The 16,462-nt window shown below is 38.0% G+C and overlaps 1 long non-coding RNA gene across 1 annotated transcript in view; it reads left to right on the top strand.

The window, feature by feature from the left end:
- The first annotated feature begins 1,839 nt into the window (after positions 1-1,839).
- The window catches only part of LOC311196319, a 32,830-nt gene continuing 18,207 nt past the window's right edge, over positions 1,840-16,462 (top strand). The window contains exons 1-2 of the long non-coding RNA XR_014617571.1: positions 1,840-1,935; positions 5,173-5,256. This is a non-coding gene — a long non-coding RNA (uncharacterized lncRNA). The remainder of the gene's footprint in view (positions 1,936-5,172; positions 5,257-16,462) is intronic.

Raw genomic sequence — 16,462 nt, 5'->3', positions numbered from 1 at the left:
CTGATCAAACTTTCCAAAATAAAGTTATGAGCATTCTTCCTAAGGTTGATCTGCCTTACATTTGTGTTCAGTGGTGGGGTTTGCAGTGTTTAACCCATGAGTGCCCATGGGTTATTAGACTTTAATTTGTCCAGGCACATAATCAAATATTTTGTGTTCACCATCTGAAGTGTTTTCTATAAAGTGCAGCCTGAGGAGTGATTAGAAAGAGAATGAGTGCCACTAGGGTTTACAGGGGGTTGGTGACAGCAACTATGATCTTGAGATACTAGCCAAATCTGTCTAGTCGTGGTAGACTTGGGAACTCCCTTTCATCCGGTGGGCATATCAGGCACAGCCATCTCATCCTCACAGACTTCAGTTTCCTCACAGTTAAAGATAGGATCGATGATACTGAGTGACCATCTTTGAGAAGACTGACTGCTGAAAAGCAGCATGTAAAAGTTAAACCTAGGATTTGTTGTGGTTCAGTTTGCTATGTGCAATATTCACATAGTCACAGTCTACTTAACTGTGATTACTTGGGGAGTTTCAAAGAGTATAAATTGTTCTAAGTAGCATCACATGACCTTAATTGTATCTTTACTACATGAAATACCTCTAAGCCTCAGAAGAATGAGTAGCAAGAATTGGGAGAGTAATGCTAGCTGGGAAAAAGAAGAGATGTGTATTTAATCTTTATTATGGAATTTTGGGTATCAAACCTTACTTCCCTAGCCAAAGATTGCTGCAGACAAACTTTGCCACTTTAACCATCCAGGGTTATTCACTCTGAGCCACATTCAAAGCATTGTGCTTCTGCATGTAATTTTGATATATGCTATTAATTATTCTCTTATTCCCCAATAAGAATATTTTTTAAAATAAGATAATATTGCTTAGGAAGAGTTTAAGTCAAGTTAGATACAAAAGAAGTGTAGTGTACAAAGGCCATGAAGAAAGGGGCCTTGAACAAATCAAGCAATAGCAACTTAAAAGGGAAGTACTCCAAATAAGGAGTATCTTATTTGTGCGATGGTGCCTAAACCATTTAAGTTTTATAGTTCAGCTGAAAGACTTCATTATTTCCCTGTGTCACTGAAGTGATCACAGAGGAGGGGTTGGAATGTAATTTATAGCCTGTTTGGGTTTTTTCATGCACTGAAGAATTTAAATTGCACACATTACAACAGGATATCTTACATATGAAGCAGTTAAAGCAGTGAAGTTGTTTTTCTGGAATGGGAGCCATAGCACAGTCTGTTCACATTAATTATTTTTGTTGATTTATCCTGGACAAACTCTTTAACCTTTTATTTTACCCATATCCAATTAAGCGTGGTTGCTATTGGGCTGTCTACAGTGCATACCTTTCTCCACTCTGTTCAGCTTCTCTTCAGCCAAATAGTGAGGCTAAATCATGGGAGCTTTTCTTTTCCTGACTAAAACACCACCTGACTTCCCATGAGCACCATGAAAACAAAAACAAACAATAAAAAACCAGAACCAAAACCCAAACCACCGAAAGCTTGTCTTTATCATCAGTCATAGATTAGGCATATAGTGACTTCATTACTTCTCTGGAAAGGCTGGATTCTAAAAGCAGGTCATTTGAGCAATTGTGCACCCAGACACCACCAAGGAAGTCACTTAGGCTATGAGCTTGGGTCACAAGGCTTGTGTAACTGCAGGTTATAACCCCCAAGGATTTCCTTCAGCAAACCTTTGCCTTGGTGTGAAGTCATGTACTTTATGACACAGAATGGACTGCCTGATTCTAACCTGATACACATTGCTGCTATTTCATGCTTCAGTAACTATTTTTAAATTCACTTCAGTTTATTTACTTCCAGGGTCAAGCTGATTTCAGTGCTTTAAGACAGTTACCAAGAGATGTCATGCAAAGTTTCTTTTGTCATGTTTTACATGTACAAACTGGGAGACACGCTGCCTAAGGTAAATATCTTGTGCCATAGTTACCTTGCAAACCAGTTTGCCTTAGCTGTTGACCACTTCATTCTATATATACATTTAACAATGTCTTTATTTTCCCATTCCTTTCTTCTTTTTTACTGCTTTAACACTTTAAACATGTTTATCTAAAAAAACACGTGTAATTCCTTGTAATGTTGAGGACTATAATCCTCTACAGATTTGTTTATTCTTCCAAAATACATTCTCTCTCTCATACTATAATCCTCCTACTAGGTATTCATACTTATCTGGTTCTTGGGTTGTCCTTGTATAAACTTAACAATAAAAATATTTGATGAAAATGTAAATTGCAATAGATTTTCAGTACAAGTTTGTGTGGGAATGCCTCAGAGTAAAATTGAAACAGATTTTCATTAAGCCTTACAGTAATAAATAAGTTATTTTGAGAGAGAAACTCTATAAACAATAAGCAGTAATCTCTTACGGGAAAAAAGACATTAGTTGTCTTTCATCACTGATAATCTTATATGAAACATTCCTAAAATTTTCAACAAACGCTCTACCAGTTTTTAGTCCTCCATATGCTCCCTGTAATTTATGGTATTATAGATATCCAATGTCTCTGGGCTTGTTATATGCAGTGCAGCAGAGAATTTCTGCTTCTCCAATTTCAGTGCAATGCAGTTTGCTTCTAGGAAAATTCAGAGGCACTGCACTACCCCATCCAGTTCTCTCAGACTCTTCTCCAGATAGGAGGCATTCAGTTGCTTTCCTGAATTTTAGATACTCATTTGAAGTACTTATTAGCAAGGTTTATTTTTCTTCTAGTGCAAAAAGAAGTTGTGACACATAAGAATGCTGGTCATAACTATGAAACCTGAGATTTAAAGCACAGGTCCTGCTTACAGACAGTTGTTCGTGCTGCATGACTCAGCCTATGGCAATCCACTCGTTTGCTGTTAGGACTTTACCCATTTGTTTGCAAATTTGACTGCAAAACTCAAAAAAACCCCGAAATTTAAAAATATATCACTAAAGCCATGTGGTTTCCAAGTGATCTCTGTTAAATTGCACCTGACAGGCACAGTTATATTTTATGAGGTAACCATAGATGTGGGTTTTCCCTGTAGTTGGAAACGTATTGGAGGGATAGCAGTTAGATTCCTAATAGAAGGATGGAGAATTTGGACAGCATTCCTTTGAAGCTTCAAAGAGGAGCACAAGACAAACATACTAAGTCAGCTGATATACCACCATCTACTGAGAATATCAAAGGATGAAAAGACATTTAACAATAATGTATAAATTTAATGGGGAGATGCTGAACTAATGGGTGCCACCTGCACAACGAATAAATACTCAGTCTGAATAAGGACTGTCGGAGTTCCAACGGAGGCGGGGGAAATCTAGGCTTTAATTTGTTACTATTTGAGTAGTCATTCCTTCTTCATAGACAATAAATACTGCACTTTGATTTATATGTGTTCTGTTTTTGAAACCTAACCAAACTGGTTTATTTGGTTTATTTTGACTTTCTGAAAAAGGCTAACCACAATAAAATCTATTCAGAGCTGGGTACTGCAGTTTAAAAATAACAAAGCATAAATAACTTTCCTGACAAACATTTTTAGAATGTAGCCTGAATATAATTGCTCAGCTGCAGAAGACTTTTTTACTATACCTGATACAGAGCTACACAAAGAGTCTGATCAACTGGTTTGGCATGACTTCCAGCTATATGTTATATATCCTGTGCGTGGACAGTTTCTAGAGTGTGGTAACTGAACTGCATTCAATACTGAGGTTCTCTAGAAGTTATTCATTGCAGTCATGTACTTTAGGATGACGGCAAAATTCTAGTTTTCTATGAACGATCACAAGTACTGAATCGGTAGCGATAGAGTAAAATAGATATTCACACAAGAAGATACATATATACTATCAGAAACACATTCAAAACACATGGAGGGATGATAGACAAGAAAAAATATACATGTCCCTCTATCTTTTCATAAATCCTATTTGTTGTGATTCTTCATTAAAAAGCTACACTTATTTGTAGTTTTGATGAGAATCATAGAATCATGGAATGGTCTGGGTTGGAAGGGACCCCAAGGATGATAGAGCTCCAACCCCCCTGCCACAGGCAGGGACACCAACCTCCAGGCCTGGATCTACACAAGGCTGCCCAGGGCCCCATCCAACCTGGCCTTGAACACCTCCAGGGATGGGGCATCCACCCCCTCTCTGGGCAGCCTGTTCCATAACCTTACCACTCTTTCTGTAAAGAACTTCCCCCTAATATCCAATCTAAACCTTCCCTCCTTTAGCTTTAGTCCATTCCCCCTTGTCCTGCCATTATCTGCTCTTTTAAAAAGTTGAATCCCCTCCTGCTTATAAGCTCCCTTCAGGTACTGGAAGGCTGCAATGAGGTCCCCCCGTAGCCTTTTCTTCTCCAAAGAGGAGAACCTATTCTTGTCGTGTGTTTATACGGCATACAGAAACACCCACACTCCTTTTGACACCACGCTCTGCTTTTATCAGAGGTAGATTCTGAGAGACAAGGGAATCAAAAGCTGTCTAGCCAGCGTTTCTATCCAAGCTGCACTCCAGCACTGCTGTTCCCAGATAAAGGCAGACTAATTAGAATATAGGTGTAAGGTCATAAATAGCTGACATCATTCAAAGGTTCAATGCATCTAGCAAGACAACAAATTAAAAGCCTATTTTAGCCACACACATATATTTGAGTACTAAGAGAAACAGAACTCTCATTTGCTGGATTCTGTTTTGAAAAGTTGTGCAAAGTATGAAAAAAAAAAAAAGAGTATTTGGCTTTCAGCACAAGCCTATTTATCCATTGTCTTTCAAGTTCATCTCAAACATTCAGATAAACAAAGATAGATGATCAAAGGCATACATTACCTTTGGCAATATACCCATGCTTTAGCTAGTCTTTGATACTTCAATACACCTTTTCAATATGTGCTTTAGCTAGCCTTTGATACCCAAGTGTCATATATAGCAAATTGTGCTTAGAAAGGTATGACAAAAGTTACTTTGTAAGCACATATGAAACAGCATACTAATGAAAATATGACAGCAGTGAAAGATTTCTATTATTAAGCTGATTAAGCTTGATAGTTGTACAAGTTCAAGTTCCTAGCAAGCCTGTCTATAGCATGCTGGTATGTAGTGTTTCAGAGCTAGACTAAGGTGCAGTGGTTAAAACACTAATGGACCACATATCTATTACAGGTATCAGCATTACTCTTGTCAGCAGCAGAACACATTGGTAGATTTCCCCATGTGAAGCTCTGTAGGGATGATACACCAGTGTAGGTATGCTATTTAAAACAAAATAAATTGTATGAGTATATGGCAAATTTAGTCTGTGATTATAAAGGTGGGATGTTCTTGTCAGAAGTTTCATGGGACTTCCTAAGACTTTTTTTGTTGTTACGAAGTACTTTCTCTGAGACTGACAGTGATAATCAGAGTGATTCTATCTATACATTAGGATATGCTTTTCCTCCAATGGAAAAGTCAATTTCACCATGTTTAAAACTTCTGATACAAGATGATGTTCATTTTGGATTTACTTTTGTAAGAATTTTTTTAATTACTTTTTGCAAGATAATAAAAATCCAAAACAATGCTATGAGCAAAACAACTAAATTACCTGAACAGTAATTAGAGAAGACATCAGGTAAAAGGAATGCAAACATACAAGTCTATTGCTATACCTCACTCCAAAGCTCTAGTATGCTGTGTTAGTAGATTTGTTCAATCTTTCAGCAATTGCAGAGAAATGAGTATCGACATGCCTGGTTGTACCTGAGTATTTTTGATACTTGCAAGATGTGTATCTAATACTCAGATGTATTCAGATTAAATTATCCAGACATTCAACCAGAAATAAGTTTGAAGTTTAGTAGACAGAAGCTTTGTATTAGCAACATCGAAGTCTTTCTTCTGCATTTCAACTAAACAAAATAGTGACATGAGAGTTTATGGAAGTGCTAAAACATTACTGCTGAGACATCAGTTCATTTGATAGCCAGGCTGAACGAAACACACCACAAAACCTTTTTTGGGACTAAAGCACGGGGTTGGTTTTGTTGGTTGGGTTTTTTTTATAAAGTAATTGCTGCTAACATCTTTGGGTGGAATTAACCTAATTCTGTGCTCACACACCAGCTTTTGGTGTGTGTGGGGGAAAGTATTATTTTTCCCTAATATATATAAAGTCGACAGAGGGAAAGTAACAGCAATTTCTTGTTGCCAGTGTCTAATACATATTTATTTATAATTCCAACTTGGGGTTTGATGACTTCAACACACCACCATGTTAATCCTTTCATATATGCCATGCTATCACCTTCATTCCAAACAGAGTATTGCTTGCAGTGTCACAGGGTCAGTGGTGCTTTATGATGGTTCCGTAATTGCAGTTAATCTTTCCTGAGGCTGGTAGGGTGAAACTCAAAGCATTACTTCTATCTGAGGAGGATCAATTGCTGAAATATCTCCCCAGGACATTCTTGACAGTCTTAAAATAATTGTATCTCTCTTTTGAAAATAAACTGAAGTGGATTTGTGCTCTTCTTGAAGTTCATAAGGCAAATAAGAACCAAGTATGACCAAAGATCTCTTATGTTGGTCCATGCAGTCTTCACATGCTTTGAGCCAGCACTCTCTGGGTAAATTAATTGACTTTTTGTAGCTTTCAGAACCACAGACTTCAAAATTAGCTATTTTAACTAAATATTTTGGTAAAACATTCAGTAGAAAGCAACAAAATTATTTCCCTAAGCGATGGATTTTGATTTATCAGGTTTTCAAGTAGGGTCATGCTCTTAGCTGAGAAAAACGCAAGAAAAATTATTTGCAATTCTCCCTCACCCCTGGCTTCATTTAATGTTTCACAACATATAGTCAACTGTGATTATTCTTACCTACATATTAGTGATTATAGACAGAGTTTTGTTCAAGATGAACACATTTTTATAAGCAAGTTTCCAGAATATTTGAAATACAGGGCACCCTATATTTCATTCATAACAATTATATAAATTAATATTTTACATCTGCTTTTTTAGTATCTAGGAGAGTTCAGGATATTTCCATTAAAACCAAAGGTCTAAGCTCAGATTTTTAATGTGATCATGGAGAAGGATATTACTGAGATTATTTAGGTTTACAACTTTATGCGTAATCACCACACTTCACCCTTTAAACTTCTATAATTGTGCTTTGCTACCCATAATCATATAGCTCAGGGGGACCCAGGAAGGCAAGATTTAACACAGAATTTTGAGATGGAGTTTAAAGAAGCCAACAACACAACAAAAGAAAAAACCCAAAAGCAAACCCAACCCAACCTTAGAACGTGTAAGGATTAAAAAAAATAAATAAATTGCTACCTGTCAGCATCAGAGGACAGGATTTACTAAATCTGTTAAATTGACTGTAAGAAAGAAAAATCATCTCTTCCAAGGCAGGCCATTATTTTCAAATGCACAAATACATAACGGTATGTGCCAAGCCTTAGTTCTATTATATTTTCATTTCAACATACCTTAGAGCAGTCTACAGTATCTAAATATTCTCAATGCAAAGCTTTAGCATCATGGACTACTGTAAGCATAACAGTTTGCTTCTGCAATGTTCAAAGTGGTGAGGTGCTATTACAATGTATCCCAACTCCTCTGGCGTCTGGAAGACAGTAGTGACTGTCACCACAGTAAACACTAAGTTAAAGACTCTGAGTTAGCCAGTATTTTATATTTAAAATGTGGCATTTAAATCTCACATTTAAGTGGTTAAAAGATAAAGCAGACCTATATAAGAAGAATTTCCATTCTGTAGCAATCCTAGGAAGTCTTTGAATGTGGGTAAGAAACAGCATCAGTTCTCATATTTGATACAATATAGTTCATAAACAATAGATTTATTTAATACAGGGCATGTAATTCACTTGAGTATTCCACATAAGCGTGTGGAAAATCCTAGTTTCTCTTAGGGATAGGAAATAGATTCAAGTGATTAAAAGTCTTCTGGTTACTTTTCCTGGTAGCTTTTTGTTGCTTGTTTTTGTAGGAAGTTAAGAATTCTCTGAGGAAAGCTCCAAGATGTTTGTGTGGCTTTGTGAGTAATGGAAAGAATTTACAGCTAAATGCGCTACTGCTGCATAGTGATATGGAGCAATAAATAATAAAGTAGTCAAGAAGTGAGGATCACTAAGACTCCCTTTCTATAAAACAGCTTTTCCTAGAGGAAAGTAGACATGCTGTAGAACAACTTTGAAACATTTGAGATGATGCTTGCCAAGGAAGCCTACCTTGGAATTTGGCAAAAGGCCAGCATGTTCCAACTGCTTTGCAGTTTGAGTTCTTCGTAAGAAAGTGCTACTTGGAAGGAGCTAGTACTGTGGAATTTGATAATCCTGAGTAAGTTTAATTGTTTTGCTGGGCTAGAAATCTAAGCAGTCTTTCAAAAAAGAAAACAACAACTAACAAACAAACCAAACCCAAAACCCCACAAAACCAAAGAGCCAAGACCCTACTGAAAATAAAAGTTTTATAGAAGAGGACTTGACAAGGATATAAAATGCTGGGTAGCCAAAGTTGAGCAGTATTATAAATAATCAGTTGTATAGGTTTTACAAATAACAGTTGTTTTCTTGTGAGAATATGTTGTTTTCATATTGAATACTGCATCCTCATTTAAGCGAAAGAGGATAGCAGTGTTGAGAAAGCTTATAAAAGGAGAGACTATAGTCTCTCATGATAACTTTCAAAGCAATAAGCCTTATAAATGCAATTCTTACCACAACTGGTTTACTGCAAGGCATAACACCCTTGGTCTTCATTAGCATTTTGGAATAAGTGAACATCATAATGAATGTCAGTATGTTATACTGAAACAACTGTTGATATGCCTATACAGTTGCTTTCAGTTACATTAGCATCCATCTTCAAACAGTCTAAGCAGCTTTATTTTTAAGCTTAACCTGAACTTGTTATTCTGATTTCCCATTGATATTACAAGAATAAACAAAGAGCAAAAAGCCTGTTACCAGGCAACTTTAATCACTATCTGCCTTCATACATTTCTTTCTTCCCCCGCCTTCACTGCTGCCACCAGTTCCAAAGTTGTTGCATCACCGGCACTGCATTAGATGTATGCCACCCAGTAGGCTTTCCCAGTGAGAATGCCAACTGCACTTATCTATTTGTAATTAAGAGGTAGCAGAGGGCTTTTCCACTCACAGAAGTTATAAAATTAGACTAAAACAGTTTTGCAAGCTATTCTGACTAGAATTAGACACTATCCAAGAGGTTCAACTGAATCAGTCTACATTTCATTGGAGAGCTTTTAATTTTTTGTTGTAATTTCCTGACACAAGATTTCACTTCCAGCATAAGCACTAACCCTCAATATCATAGATTATGTGCTCAGAAAAAGTCACAGGTCTAAGAACACGGACAAGCAGTTAATGATTTTTGTCTAGGATTAAAGCTTCACAATGCATCAGAGCATCTGGACTATGTTCTTGGTCATCACATGAAGGAAAAGTGTGGATTTGGTTCTCCATACCTCAGGTTTCCTTTCTGGAAAGAGAAAGTAGGAGCACTGCTGTGATTTAGGGGTTAGGTGACATGTCACAGTCTAGTTCTATACAGCTGCAAAGGGACAGTCTCTTTCCTTCTCCCCCCCAGCCCCAGCTGCACATTTCTGCCACTTCTCTCAAACCAGACGTAGCAGTCGTGACGCTGCACCGTGAGTCAGGTTTTTTGTGTTTTCATGACTAATCTCAAATCCCAGCACTTCTTGCTCAATACAAAGGAAAGGACAAGTGATGGATGAGGTGTGCAGAGCCTGAAGTCTCCCCGTTTGGCAAGGGCATACCAATCCAGTTATTTGCTTCTAACTACTCGGGCTGCAGTTCATGAAACTTATCTCAGACAGAGTATCTTTTTGCGTGTGCAAAGTGTATCTCAGAGGTTAGACCTTCTTACTCATCTGTTTATCACGCTGACATAAGCATTATTATTATTCACTATCAGAGCTAAATTATTCTTTTACCCCCTATGGTACATAAATGCCATATGTTGCAATTAATTCCTCTAACGCTATAGGTATTGGCTGGTTTGAAAAAAGCCCATATGACTTCTTCAGAAAGTTATAAAAATGAACAGTAAGAGGAAATAGGAAGGCAAGAAAATTTATGTTTATCAGCAAACTTTCAAGAGAGCCGAGAGTCAAAGATATACAATGAAAAAGCACAGCATTAGATGATGAAGTAGTAGATTAAATCTCATGCAAATTATTGCAAAGGAACAGTCTAGGAAGAGGCAGCCTGCATCATATATAAACAGTAACGAGTTCTGGTTTAGGTCATGTCAACCAGATAGAGAGATGTGGGGTTTACTGTGAACAGCTCCCTGAAAATGCCAGCTCAGCGCTCAGTAATGGTTAAGACAAGAAACAATGCTAGGAATTTAGGATGAGGGCTGAGAACAAAACAGAAGAGAGTTCTTACTGCATTGTATAAGTCAGGGATGTACCCACATCTGTTCCTGTGCCAGAATGTTTAATAAAATTAAAACTTGAACAGAAAAGGGCAGCAGGGATTTTGAGAGATACAAAATGTCTTCTACACAATAAGGAACTAAGTAGATTTGGACTCTGGCTGGGGAAATAAAAGGATAACAGAGTAATGTACAGTTATAAGACAAGTGCCTCTCACATGCTTATATAGTCATTTCACACGGACAAAAAAGAATTTGGCAAACTCAGAAAGTACACTCTGGTATTTTTGACAAATGACTTGTTGCACCTAATAGTGGTCTCCCGTCCTGCTGTGTATCTTTCTTAGCTTTGGAGGGACAGGTCTTTCAGACCTTTTTTTTTTTTTAAATAAAGTCAGTAGATTAAAGATGCTTTTCTAGAGGTTCAACCTAAACTCTAAACTACCTGCAAGCATTTCACCCTTTTAGCTTTTACTTCAGAATGAAAGCAGAGGTTGATTTGCCTGAGGGCACGTGGTGAATTAATGAGGGAGAACGGGAACAAAATTGAGGGCTAATTGGTTGTTTCAGTATCCAACTATATAATAAGAATTACAGGGGTAAGTTGTATAACAACAATAATCTTCATTTCTTGGCAACAGTTATCCTGCAGTTTTATTATGCTGCCAAACACTTCCAGCTACGTGAGATATGCTAGAGTTGAACAACTGTGACATATTCTTACACATAAAAATTTTGAGTTTGCATTAGCTCAATACAGACCAGAATTACAGCAGAACACATACCCTATTGACAAGGGACAGCCACACAGTTCTACAACTACTTACAAAGCAGGTGCCTTCCATTTGTGTAATGGGACTACCATGTTTAGAGACATCTGTGAACTGAGTTACTGATTTCAATTTACGTGTGCCTGAAATATTGAAACACAGATCTTAGTGGTTTACTACATATAGCAAGTACAGGAAGTGTGATGGGATTACACCAAAAGGTATTTCAATCAACTGTATATATTATTTTCTACTTTTACAAAATGCAGCCACTATGACAAAAATATTATCAGTTTGTCACTTCTAAGTGACAGCAGCTCAGTTAAGTAACTCCAAGGCCTTGTCATTCCTTTCTTGTTTCTGATCGGTGCTGATCTGATTATGCTGCTGAGTGGCTACTCAATTACTTTCCTTTTAGTCCAATTCCTGAAATACCAAATGGGCAGATTCTCTGTCTCCAAAATGTGCCTAAAGTACAGCATTCTGACTAACCCAAGTCTGACCAAGAAGAACAAGTAATTAATCTATTGATGTATATTAAGTTTAAAAAGTTTAATAATGCAAGCTTAAAACATACACATCTCAGTCTGAAAAGGATTTAGGACACAAGATTTAGATCCAGATCTATTCTTTGCAAACTCCATAAATGTTAGAATTTTTAATCTGTTAATCCAGGACTGCATAGGGTTTTTAGAAAAAATACAGCTCAGATTTAGTGATGCTCTCATTCCTTCACAAAATGCTCACAAAGTTCTGGAGGGTGCATGTTTTGCCCTGCTTGACCTTTGTTTAATTAAGTACAATAAATACACAGTTGGTTCTCCAACACCCAGAAACCAGAGGGGAAAAAAATAGCAACGTGGCATAAAAATACTTGGAAAAGTTTTTACAGCGAAGCATAAACACCATCCAGTTTAATTTACAGGATTAAAAAGTTGTTCTGTGTTTGCAAACATTTTACAGATAACTTGAAAATCTTTGACAGGAGTATCCCAAAGAAACATCTGGGCTGTCAAGTTCTGGAATAGAGATACACAGCGTATATAAAAAGCTGGTGGTCTCAGAGGTTTTGTTTATACACAGCACTTTCCTTGGCAACACAGAACAGCAAAGTGTGCAGCATATTTTAAAAGACCAAGTTCACAGCACACAGAACTGTCATCTGAGACTGCTCACAAAAAAAACACCCCAACATGGAGTGAAGGAGAAGAAAGAGAACTAGCACTTGCCATGCAGGTATTCTGGAAAGTATAGCAGACTCCACCTAACATAGTAAACAGGCAGTATACAGAAAAGCCAAGCTCGAAAGAGAAGTAAAATGAGGAACTCTACAGTCAACAAATACAGAAACTTACTAACTAAATAAACGTTCAGTGTTAAAATTTATCATCCTGATTCTAGGAACTAAGCGATATGACCACAGGCTACAAAAATAGCCACAGAAGGAGTCACATGGAGTGATGTAATGTGAACGTGGAATAAATCCTTGCTTTTTTTAAACTGAAAAATTTATATTTAGTGAAACTCTAGGAAAAACAGAAACCAACAAAGAGGTTAGCCCTAGCACCCTGAATCAGGTCAAGGGCAGTATTCATCCATATGCCTTTGATACTTACATTAGTCTCCCACGATAGAAAAATCTTACACTAACCTTGGCATAACAGTGTCAAGCACTGCACAGAGGTAATGGATAAGACCTTTCTTTCTGGAAAAGTTGCTCTGTATTAAGTTTATCGTCGTGTAGCCACTTAATGCCTTCTGTTCAAGGACAGTGCTGCATATGGGAGAGTTAGGCAACCCCATTATGAGGTTCTGTCCTAAAGGAGGTTCATGACACCTGAAATAAGAAGAATTTTTGGTCTGTTGCTTTTCTACCAAACATCATTGTGAATAAAGATACCCAGGAAATCCAAGATGCAGAGGGCAGTGGATTGTGTTGCAGTTTTGCCAGTCTGCTCTCCCACTGCTATAGTAATGTCCTCCAGGAAAAAGTTTTCCAAAATCTGAACCATTTAGAAGAGATCTTATTAAAAATGTAATCCTAAAACATTTCTATGGCAGACAGAAGGAAAAAAATAAACCAGCTTTCAACATTTCCATTGGAATATTTTGTAAAACACTCACCACAGTGCTGAGCTGTGAATGGTTAAAGAAAATTAATAGCTGCATGCAGTGTGCTAATACACTAATGCAAGCAAAGAGCGTCATTCCATATGCCCTGGTGCATGAGATCATTGGCCAAGTGGCTGCATATTTCAAGCCACATGAGAGGAGCATTGCTCCTTCCAGCATGGAATATGGCCAGAAAAGAAAGAGCTTTAGAATCCTCTTTAAGAAAAAAGAAGACAAAAAAGCAGCCCTGCTGTGAGCTGTATGTGACTTACCAGGTCTACCTTTTAGAACTGGTTTTGAATTTAAGTTAGCCCGTTAATAGATTCTGTGTTATCTTCTCTTTCTACCACATCACAACACCGTTGAGGAGTTCACCAACAGACTCATTTGGCTTTAGAGTCTGTCATAGCTCCTGGTTGTTGAAGTTACTCTTACTATCCAGCTCCATTAATTCCAGGGGTTTTTTTTTCCTTCCAGAGTACTTGAATATTCAAGCGTGATGCTTTATGCCATTTAATTCTCTTGATAGAACTAGAAGTTAGTAAAGAAATAATGTGGCTTTAAGATAAAATGCACAATAATATATATACACACACAACAATATTGTAGCAAATTTTAGATTATAATGAGCAACAACTACAAAGGCATTGGATTTAAAGCAGTGAAGGGCTCCAATTGTGGCTTTACCAGAAACTACTTAGTCAAGTCACTTAGGTGAGTAATTGAAATATGCTTAAGCAGATGTTAAGTGTTTACTGGCTCTGAGACTAAGCTAAGCACAAGAGAGATTTTTCAAGAATGCCATAATTACTTTGTTAGTGAAAGTGCATCAGTTGGGAAAAATTGTAAAGTAGCAAGGCAGTAACAGAGCACATCCATTGTTAGCCACAGCTGTAGCTTCAAAATCTGAGATTACACCAAAAGAAGAGAAATAGCCTGTTTAAGGATTAGTTCTGTCCCTTGAGGGGGTTTCTTTATTTTTACTCCCTCAGCTACCCCCAAAGATAAGGGGATGGAGTATGTCATAATACCACCATTCTCAAGTTTACTTGACCTTAGATTCAAGGGCTCTTTCACACCCCCACATTCACTTCTCTCTAACAGGGAGTAAGTTCTGCTTCCTGTCAGAGCCTTACTGTTGCTGCTGCTTCTAGCAGTACAGAAAGAAAGCAACCAGCTTTTCAGGAGAGTTCTGCCCTGTGGTGGGTGGAAATCCACAGTGGGGCTGGAACTTCTTCTATCCTCACAAGGCTGATACCAGTCCTCACATGATTCCAGGGATTCACCGGACGTGGTGACACTGAATGACAAAGACTGAGGTGAAACAGTCAGCTCTGCTGTGTGTTTTGCATACATCATGTTCTTGGACTATGTCTAAAGGGCTCCAACTGAGCCATCTCCAGAGCAGCTGTAACATGACCCACCTGAGCACCCATACGTACTGCCCTTCTGCAGGCTGCTAACCCACTACATGTTCACCAGAATGTTCCACCTATGCCCAAAGCAGTACTAAGAGGTTCAAAGCCTCTGGAATGTGGATCACACTTAAAAGACAATCACAGAGGTCATCTCTGCAAGGTAGAGGAGGCAGTCTCCAATCTTAAGTCTTGCTCTTTGTCCTTACCTTCCACTTCCATGCCTCAGTGAGGATGGATGAAGCAAAGGTAAGCTAGACATCACCAGACTCCTAGCTATTACTGTAATGAGGACTCAGTTCTAATATTTTGGAACATATTTGGAAACTCTTTCGGTCAGTAAGGGTCCATAGCCTCCTGATGCCTCAGTTTTCTGTCCTTGAAATGGAAACAGGCATGCTTCCCTTCTTTCACCACTTTCAACTGTTTGAAGCACCAACATGGGTTATACAAGGGGCTTACTCATTCATAAGCCAGAATTCCTGCTAACATTGGATGTAACTGGAATATCAACAAGGATAGTATCTCTGATGTCCATGCCCAATAAATTTCACACCTGTAAGAGAAAGTCCCACCTGCAAATAACATTCTCCTCCTTCAACTGATGCGTTTGTCTTCCTTCTTTGCTATAGGACATGGGGAGCAAAGAGGGAAAATGACTCTTAGTAACCAGGAGAGAAACTCATCATAGAAGGCCATGCTTTCCAAAAGCATATACATGCATATTCTTTTCCACAGGTAAAAATTGCTTCTGATCTAAGTTGGGTTTGGGGTTTTTTTGTTCTTACCACTCATAGAATTTGTACATTTATTACAGACATTTGTAAAATCTGTGTCTACCTTGGAAGTTTCACTAGCATATTTGCAGCATAAACAGTCTGCTTTTGCTGTCTAAAACATAATCAAAATTGAGACTTACTTCTCAGCATAGTGAGATGACTTTATAATACTGTGAACATTGCACTTTTTTGGCTAGCAGCCATTTTCCCTATGGCCTGGAAGAGAAGGAAGAAAATTACACACAGCTCATGTTGCAGTAGTTGCAGAGATCCTCAAAATTCCCCTCTGACATTATTTTGTAGAGGTTACTTGGTCCAAAACTGTCAGTGTCTAAGAAGTAACAAGTTCAAAAGCAATCATGAATCAGCAAGTTCCCTAAAGGTGAGGACCACTGTTTCCAAGCTGTCCTGTGACATGCAGCTTTCTCTTTGACTCACCTAATCTTTAATGGGAAGGGCAACTGAACTCTGTTGAGATAGAACATGCCAGCAGCTCTGGAGAACAGCTTACAGGTTTTTTTTAAACGTACTAAGACTACCAGTGGGAAGTTTAAAATAAAGAGCTATGTGGCAACAACCTGAATTCTCTGGCCACAAACAAGTTTTTGTTTGCATTAAGCTCTGATGTCCTGAAGCCAGTCGCGTAACTCTGTGTTTAATTCTGCAAAGGGAAATTCTTCCACATATCATTAGAGGTATGGCTCATCCCTGATACAATCTTGGTCTGGCTTGAGGAACAGACTAGAGTCCCTGGCCAATTCCTTTGAACTTTGACAGCAGAGTGTTGTTAATTCTCACAATTCTACCAAGAGTACAGTGATTCTGCCCTGTGATCCAGCCAGTCATTTGGAAATCCAGCAACTCCAGCTCTCACATAATAGTCATCCCAGTCTGTGGAAATCTCCTTTGAGTATCTGCTATTCACATCTCCTGGG

The sequence above is a fragment of the Gallinula chloropus genome, assembly GCF_964237585.1.
Source record: "Gallinula chloropus genome assembly, chromosome: 12".
Taxonomy (NCBI): Eukaryota; Metazoa; Chordata; class Aves; order Gruiformes; family Rallidae; genus Gallinula; species Gallinula chloropus.
This window is presented reverse-complemented; position numbering and strand designations above follow the sequence as displayed.